At 38.8% G+C, this 8,418-nt stretch overlaps 1 pseudogene; it reads left to right on the top strand.

Annotated features, from left to right (window-relative positions):
- Positions 1-8,088, top strand: part of LOC130455947 (leucine-rich repeat-containing protein 28-like) — an 11,232-nt pseudogene extending 3,144 nt beyond the window's left edge.
- Positions 8,089-8,418: the final 330 nt, after the last annotated feature.

Raw genomic sequence — 8,418 nt, 5'->3', positions numbered from 1 at the left:
GAAAACCCATCTTTCAAATACCTTAATAATACATAGTAACTGTTAGATTGAATGAAACTTCATAATCACCTTTTCCTAATTTTTCTTTCCAGGACAATGTTTCCAATTATATTGTTGAACTGAATAGGTCCCAAAGACCCATTTTTCTTTTCTTAGACAGCTCTTTTCCCCCCTTTCATTTGGTTGAATTCCTGTCTATGATGAAGAGGTCTGGATAAAGAATGTTCAGCAAAGCTTATTGGGAGTAAGAAATGGAAGCCTGCCATCAGAATCAAAAAAAAAGAAGAGAAAGTAGTGGTCAGAAATGCCAAAGGATTAGGATTTCCTGGGCCCTTCTGCAGATGACTAAATATACTGACCTTCAGATTTATTAAAGGTTACATCCTTTTCATGGTAGCCATGAAAATGAAATAGCTCCTTTCACAGGAAGTCTCACTATAGTCTAGAAATAAGAAGGAAGATTAGTTGTGTCCATCTTACTTTGATCCCATTTGGGGTTTTCTGGTCAAAAACACTAGAGTAGTCAACCATTTCCTTCTCCAAATAATTTTATTGATGAGGAAACTGAGGCAAACTGGGTTAAGTGACTTGCCCAGGGTCATATTACTAGTAAACATCTAAGGCTAGGCTCGAACTCCAAGAGATAAGTCTTCCTGACTCTAAACCTGGGTACTCTATCCACTGCACCACCTAGCTAGTGACTAAATGCCCAATGATCTCCAAGCAACATAAATGATGTATTTTAGTGGACTAAGGTTCTGTACTGCTTTATTGAAGTAATTTTTCTCCCTCCTTCCCTCCAGGGAAAAGTCAGCTCCATTTTGGAAATCAAACTAGAGTTAAAACCATAAAGCCCTCTAAAATAATAGAGAAATGTTAAGATGAGATTGTGATGGCCAATTATACCATTTTGTAATTTCCTACACTGTGAAAGGTTTCCTAAGTCCTAGAGCAGTTAGAATGAACACATAGCAATACTGAATACATGTTCATGGGATCATTTACCAGCCAACTCATCAATATGTAACTCACCATGTCCAGGCACCAGACCAGACTTTGGGAATATAAAGACCAAAATGAAATAGAGCCAGTCCTCAAAGAGCTTTCATTTTATTGAAGGAGTCAAGCTGTACACATTTAAGGACCCAGTGTCCAAGTCATATTGCCCCTGGGTGTTTGTTTTCTTCCAAGGCAGGAGGTTCATCTTTTGTTTCCTGACCCCCTTTCAGATCTGGATGGTGCTCCCAACACTCATATGACTCATTGTGTGGAAGCACCATTGTGCTTCAACCTAAGTTGGTTTAATTTCATTTTTATAGAGACTAAGCTCTTTTTATTAGGAGGGTCTGATGCTGGATTCGGAGGATGCCAAAATGGAAAACCATGCAGACTTTGCTGTCAAGAAGCTTATGTCATAAGGAAGGGAGGAGAGGAAGATAGATATGGCCACAGTAAAAAGCTTAATAACATCCTTCTATCTTGTTTCATCATTAACAATTTTTCAGTCATGGTTGTTTTGTTTTGCATTTGTCTCATAGGTGATTTGGGAGCAATATTTCACCAGCTATCTATCACCCTAGGACCCTTTACACATGAATAGAATTTGGGGAAATCGATGAGATTTCTGGAACGCTACAGCTCTTGAAAGACATCCCCCCATTTGTTTACATCGATGAGAAAATTATCATCAATCTGCTTCTGGTTCAACCTACTGAATGATGGGCTAACTTTCTTCTGAACTCTTGGCTAAGATTCATAATCAAAAGGTTTTAGGGAACATGAGGAAAGGTGGATTATGATGAAAGCTGAACTCCCTCTGGGGGGGCGTTCCTTGTGATTTAACAGAAAAACCACCATTAATAATCCCCAAGTCAAAGTTACTCAATTATAGCAAAGAAGGAAGCCTGAAGTCAGTTTTAACCATGGTGAGTAAGAGATCTTGTACAGGTTTTTTAAGTTCCCAGAAGAACTGAAAGTTCTCCTAGATCCAGCCACCTAGTCTAGACAAAGAACAGAAGAACACACCCCTAACTGACTTTTCCCTGATCTACCTGTTTAGTAATCGGTCTAAAAGGGAATGAAGTCAATTTGTCATAACTAGAAATCACCTTGTATTTATTCTGCATATGCAGTGTGAGTTGTGTCCCCAGAAGGGCAAGGAAGGTTTATTTTTGCCTTTGTATCCTCAGCTCCCATCCACACTGTGGCACATAGTAGGGGCTTAATAATGTTTGCTGAATGAATAATTGATGGCCTAATTCTTTATGACGCCATGCTAATACTTTTGTGATTCTGCTTCTAGTTTTTTTTTTCAATTTTGTGTTAATAAATCATTCTAAAATTTGATCATAACTGATAATCATGCCTATTGGACTCTAGTTTTAAAAACATTACCTCTTTAAAATAAAGGACAAATTTCTTTGTCTCCAGCAACATTGATTCTACTATAGTTTAGGGAGATTATGTCTGCAAAATGCTTTGAGATCAGAGATATTGGAATGTGAGAATTAGATTGAAAGAACATCATTTAGTCCAATTTCCATTCACAGATGCAGAAACTAAGATACAGAGGAATGAAGAAAAGCTTTCTTACAACCACACAACCAGCAAATGAAAGAGCTGACGAGGGCTACAATCCAAATCTAATCATGTCGTATTTTTTTTCTACTACATGTCTATTGAAGAAATGTTATGTCCATTCATTCATTCATTCATTTATTCATTCATTTAGACATCTCATTTCCCACCATGTCTTGGCACTCCTGTGGACCTTCTTTTACTTTTCTGTGCTGCCCCCAGTATACTCATTTTGAGAAATCCCACTGCCTACTCAAAGCTGACCCGACTGGCCTTTTTATTTATGCCTCATTGCTGGAGGATGTAAAGTCTTCCATTTCAGAAGAGGGGACAAGATATACACCTCATTAGATGTCTCTTCACTTCCCTCCAGGTTGGCCTCATTGTCTTTGATTTCCCTAATTTGCCCACTGTGCCCCTGAGCCAGTGTGGAGAAGAGAGAATTTACATGGCATGCAAAGGACAAGAAGCTGGAGATGGTCATCTGTCAGTCAAATGAAGATTCCATTTGGAATGTTACCAGGAAAAGCAGTTGAAGCCAAGCCAACAGCTGAGCTGGGCTAGGAGGCTTTTGACTTTTGGCTGATGTTGGTGACTGAAGCTGAAGCTGAATACTTTTGCTGGCTGGCTGATTTGAAGGCAGAAGGAAGAAGAAAAGACATATATCCTCATATGTCTCTGACTGACTCTGGTTCATGCTTGTGACAGAATTGCCAATACTCTCAATATCCTCCAAACCAACACTTTCTATAGAGAATAGGGAAATCCTACTCCTCTTACCTTATCCTCCATCCTTGTCTTGTCTTCCCCAAATAAACCCTTACTTGAGGAAAAAAAAAGAGTATTTCCTCTGAAATCTCATAGCTCACAGAAGAAGGGGGGGGGAAATGAAAGGCTTCTGAAGAGAGGGAAGAAACCTGGAGGTATAGGAGGAGAGTAGACAAACCTTGATCAATTAGTTATTTAGTATCTATCAATAACATCTATTACACCAGGTAACTCCTCAATTCCAACTTTTCAGCTTTCTTTTATGTATTTTCTTCCCCTTCGTTTTACTTGAAGCTCCTTTAAGCAGGAACTGTCTTTTTTTGGGGGGGGTACCCTCAGAACTTATATTTGCTACATAATAGGTGCTTAATAAATGTTTGTTGACTATTGACTCATTCATTTATTCATTCATTCCACCACCATTTCTGGTCAGCTATGCACTAGGCATTTTGCTACATTCTGGAGACCCAAAGACAAAAACAAACAAAAAAAGAACAATCTTTACCCACAGGAAGCTCACATTATAATGGGTGGATGGGTAGGGAGGGAAGGCATGGAAGAAAATAACTTGAATATAAAGTCTTTTCAGTAAGGAGGAGGATCCCAAAGCTGGAGTTGGGGAAACTGTCTCATAAAGGAGGAGGTGGCGGCACGTAAGTGGGGCCTTATAAGAAACTTAGAATACTAAGAGATGAAGATGAGAGAGAATAAAGGACCTTCTAGGCATAGAGGGTAGCCTCTAGAGGAGCACAGAGACTGGGGATGGACTGGTGTATGCACAACAGCCTGGGGGCCAGTCTGGCCAGAAGAGCTGGGAAGGCTAGTAAGGCTTGATCTACATCAAACAAAATGGGCAGGATGACAGCAGCTTGTGAAAGACTATATACAAACTGAGGAATTGGTGTTTTGTACTCCAGATGACAAGGAGGAGCTGCCACTTCCCATGCAATGGAAGTACAAAGGCAGATCGGTGCTTTCAGAATGTTCATTGAAAAGCTGAGTGCATTGATGATTTCAGGTCGCTTCAGCTTCTCTTCAATGCCAACAAGCTCTGAGGGGCTAAGATGGGAGAGAGATCTCCCAGAGAGGCTTCTCTTTGGCAGTCTGCAGCAGGAGAAACATTGTTATGAGGATGGAAAGAAGCTGCGTTTAAAGCTGAGGGTGTTATGGAAACTACCCATCCCCACATGCCATTAGAAAAATCACAAATACTACAAGGAAAATCAAGGAGAGATCCAATGATCAGACAGAGGTTGACTCATTTGAAAACCAAATAAAATATTGCTCAAGCAGCAGAGAAGTCACAGTTAAAAAAATAAATTCGGAGCCTGGATAGAGCAGTTGCCCAATGTTTCCTGGATCAGAGGTTAAAGCTGATATTAGATATCAAGTATGGTGGACAGTCAGTGTCTTTCTACAGCGTATGCATCCTCTCTAGCTTTAGAAATCTTACTCTCTATTTCCACCATTGACCATTTCTTTCCAATCATGGTCAGAGATTGAGCTGAGCTGTTTCCATATGCTCTAGCAGGATTCTACCTCTGTGTCAAATGTTTATGGTGTGTTGGGGGGGGGGATGTCTATTGACTTTAGAGCAGTCCTAATTTGATCTGAGAGGCACACAAACCTTTGGACTCAAGAACTGTGGCACTGAGATGTGGGGGCAGAACAGGAGCATCTCCAACAAATCGTGGCACGGGTGAGAGGAAGACATTCTCAGCCTACAATGAGTCAAAGAAAAACTGCTCTAGTTTGTGGAATTTCCATGTTTAAAATGACAAAATAACTACATAAAATGACTTTGGTTTTTTTTTTACAATGTAAATGTAACTGTTTGTTATATAAAAACATCAAATTAACTACCTCCTCCTCTCTCCTTCCCCACTAAAGATTGACAAAAAGATACATGTATATATAAAACCAGGTTTTTTTCCTATTTTTTAGTTATTTCTCTGGAGGTGGGGGTATTACACAAGTCATTCTTCAAGCAATATTTCTATTGCTATTCTCTTGGTTCTGCTCTATTTGCTTGTCATAATTTCATGTAGGTCTTTCCTTACCTTTTTTAAAAAAAAATTAACCTGTTCATAATTTATTATGGTACAATAGTATTCCATCCCAATCATATGCCATGCCTCATTTAGCCAATCCCTCGTTGATGGGTGTCCTTTCAATTTCTAGTTCTTTGCTACCACAAGTGATCTGCTACAAATATCTTAGGACATTGAGGTTCTTTTCCTTTTCTTTGATCACCTTAGGAAATAAACCTATTATAAACAATATACCCATTGCCAGAACAGAAGGTATATTTAGTTATATAACCGTTTAAGAATAATTCCAGATTGTTCTCCCAAATAGTTGAATCAGTTACGATTAAAAGATTTTGAAAATGAAAATAGATTTTTGTTCTATTTTTGACTTAGTTAAGATGACGTAGATTAATGCTTCCCCAAGTTATATCTAAATTTCTTCCCTGGCAATGTCACCCTTCAACTAAGTTCAGGAGAACCTGGTATTATCTAGCTTTGAAACCTCATTTACCACCTGTTTCGCTTCAAAGTAGATTCCTTTGTAATCTAATATCTACTCAACCAAAATTTGAGTTGTTTCCACCACAGCTCTGCAGACTTCTCTCACTATGAGCAGCCTAATCCTATTATCTGAGGACTATTCCCATAACTCACATTTTATGTTTTCACTAAAATATCTGCCAATTACCTGGGTGCTGCAGTAGATAGAGAGCCAGGCTCAGAATAAGGAGGTCCTGGGTTCAAGTTTGAGGTCAGATTCTTAACCCTAATTGCCTTAGCCCTTACCACTCTTTTGCCTTGGATCCAAGATTTAGTACCTTTTTTTAAGAGAGAAGGTAAGTTTTTTTTTTTTAATCTACCATTCAGGATAGTTTTCCTTTTCCAGGAGAGATCCAAAAGATATACTACAGAAGGAAGATGCACTGAGATTTTAAAGATCCTGGCAGTTTTTGGTTAGCTAAGACGAATTCAACCTTTATTCAGGGAGTCTGTGGCTTCCTGCTTCCTCTAGGAATGGACATTGTTTTTTACAAGATGAAATTCTATCTTGTAGTACATGATCATAATGGAATACTATTGTACTGTAGTAAATAAGCAGAATGATTTCAGAAAAACCTACAAAGATTAGTATAAACTGATGCAAAGTGATGTGAGCAGAACCAGGAGAATGTTATACACAATAATGGCAATAACGTATGATGATCCACTGTGAATTTTTTAACTGTTGTCAGAAATGCAAAGATTTGAGACAACTCCAAGGGACCCAGGAAGAAAAAGGCTACCCACCACCAGAGAAGGACCTGATGAAGTCTGTATACAGATCAAAATATACCTTTTAAAAATTTTATTTCCTTTATGAGTCTCTTCTTGATTGTGTGATATGTGTCTTCTTTCACAACATGATGAACATGGAAACATAAATCATGATAGCACATGTGAAACCTATATCAGATTACTTTCCATCTTTGAATTGGACAGAGAAAATTTGGATCAAAAATGTCAGCAAATTAATGTATAAAACTTTCTCTATTTAATTTGGAATTAAAATATTAAATTTTAAAAAGAGGTATTGCTGTCATGTTGTTGATGAAACAGGATCAGTCATGGCATCAGAATTTTGTAAGACAATTTCTGTTGTGAAACTGGAAAAGCACAAGAATTTCTTATGGAATTAGAGGACTTCACACCATTTTCCAGTGGAGTGATCTTACAGTACTTGGAAGATTCTATACGAAAAGAAAGACCAGGGGCAGCCATCCTGAGTGGGTAGAGCACCAGACCTAGAGTGGAGAGGACCTGAGTTCAAGTTTGATCTCAGACATTCCCTACCTATATGACCCATGGCAATTCATTTAACTCCATGTATCTAGTGTTGTTTGCCCCTCTGTCTTGAAGTTGTTACTAAGACAAAACAATAAAATAAAATAAAAAATAAGGGCTTACAGAAAAGAAACTCCCCAACAATCTTGATTGTGAACTCCACAAGGAAAAGGACTTTGTCTTGATATTTGTATCTTTTCCAGAACCTATCATGTATCCCTATATATGCCAGAAGATCTTGCTCAGAAGCCTCCTCAAAGCATGGAATTATACTTTCCTTAAATAATGTAATTATGTAGTAGCTGAAGCCTTTTCTTTGGTTCCCTTGTAAAGTTTCAGCATGTGGATCTCGATGGCAATTCCTTCCAAATTGCCCAGACTGGTTGTCTGTCACGTTACCTTGACTTAGCTAATAGCCACTGAAGTTCTTATCTCCAGGGGCTGGAGATTTGAAGTTGCTGCAAACCCCAACTTTTCCTCCCAGTCTTTGCTAACTTTCCTGGAGAAGCTCCATACTTGCCCTTCTCTATAGTATCTAACTGTGGACTGGAATCACAAATGGTGTGTGTCTTCTCATCTGCCAATGGTTTAGCCTCAGGCAATTCTCCATAACTGGAAACCATCTTGCCTTTTTGTCTCTTAATTTAGGCCATTCTCAAGAACAACAAAATCCATGTGTATACCATATTCACCTCAAAGGTCTGCCTTCTTATTTGTATGGTAAACTCATCCATTGCAGAGGCGTGACTTTAAAATCCAAGTTTCAAAGGTGACCATGCTTCCACTTTCATTGAGGCATTTAACTATTTCCCTCCCAGCAGAGGTTAAATCCATAGAAACAGAAACAGATAATACCCTAGCTCTGCAAGAATTAGTCATAAGAAGTCGGTAGTATATCTACTACAAGTATATCAAAGATGGTAAGTTCTTATTTACAATCTCATTACCCAGAAATCTCCCAGAGTCACTACACTGTCCTCTGGGGCAGTGTCACCATTGTAGGGACCTTATATTTCCTCTTGTCTAGCCAAAGCTCTTTCCCCCAAGAGAGATATCAATGGCAGGGCTACTCCTGGGGAGTAAAACTGTGACTTTTGTGGTTTAATGCTTATCCACCCAGTGTCTGCCAACTTGTGATAAACACTTAAACCTACTCATTAATGTTGCCAGCTCAAAGCTGTAATACATTCACCCCCTCCCCTAAGTTGGAATAGAAACCAAA

This window comes from Monodelphis domestica, chromosome 8, assembly GCF_027887165.1.
Source record: "Monodelphis domestica isolate mMonDom1 chromosome 8, mMonDom1.pri, whole genome shotgun sequence".
NCBI classification, from domain to species: domain Eukaryota; kingdom Metazoa; phylum Chordata; class Mammalia; order Didelphimorphia; family Didelphidae; genus Monodelphis; species Monodelphis domestica.
This window is presented reverse-complemented; position numbering and strand designations above follow the sequence as displayed.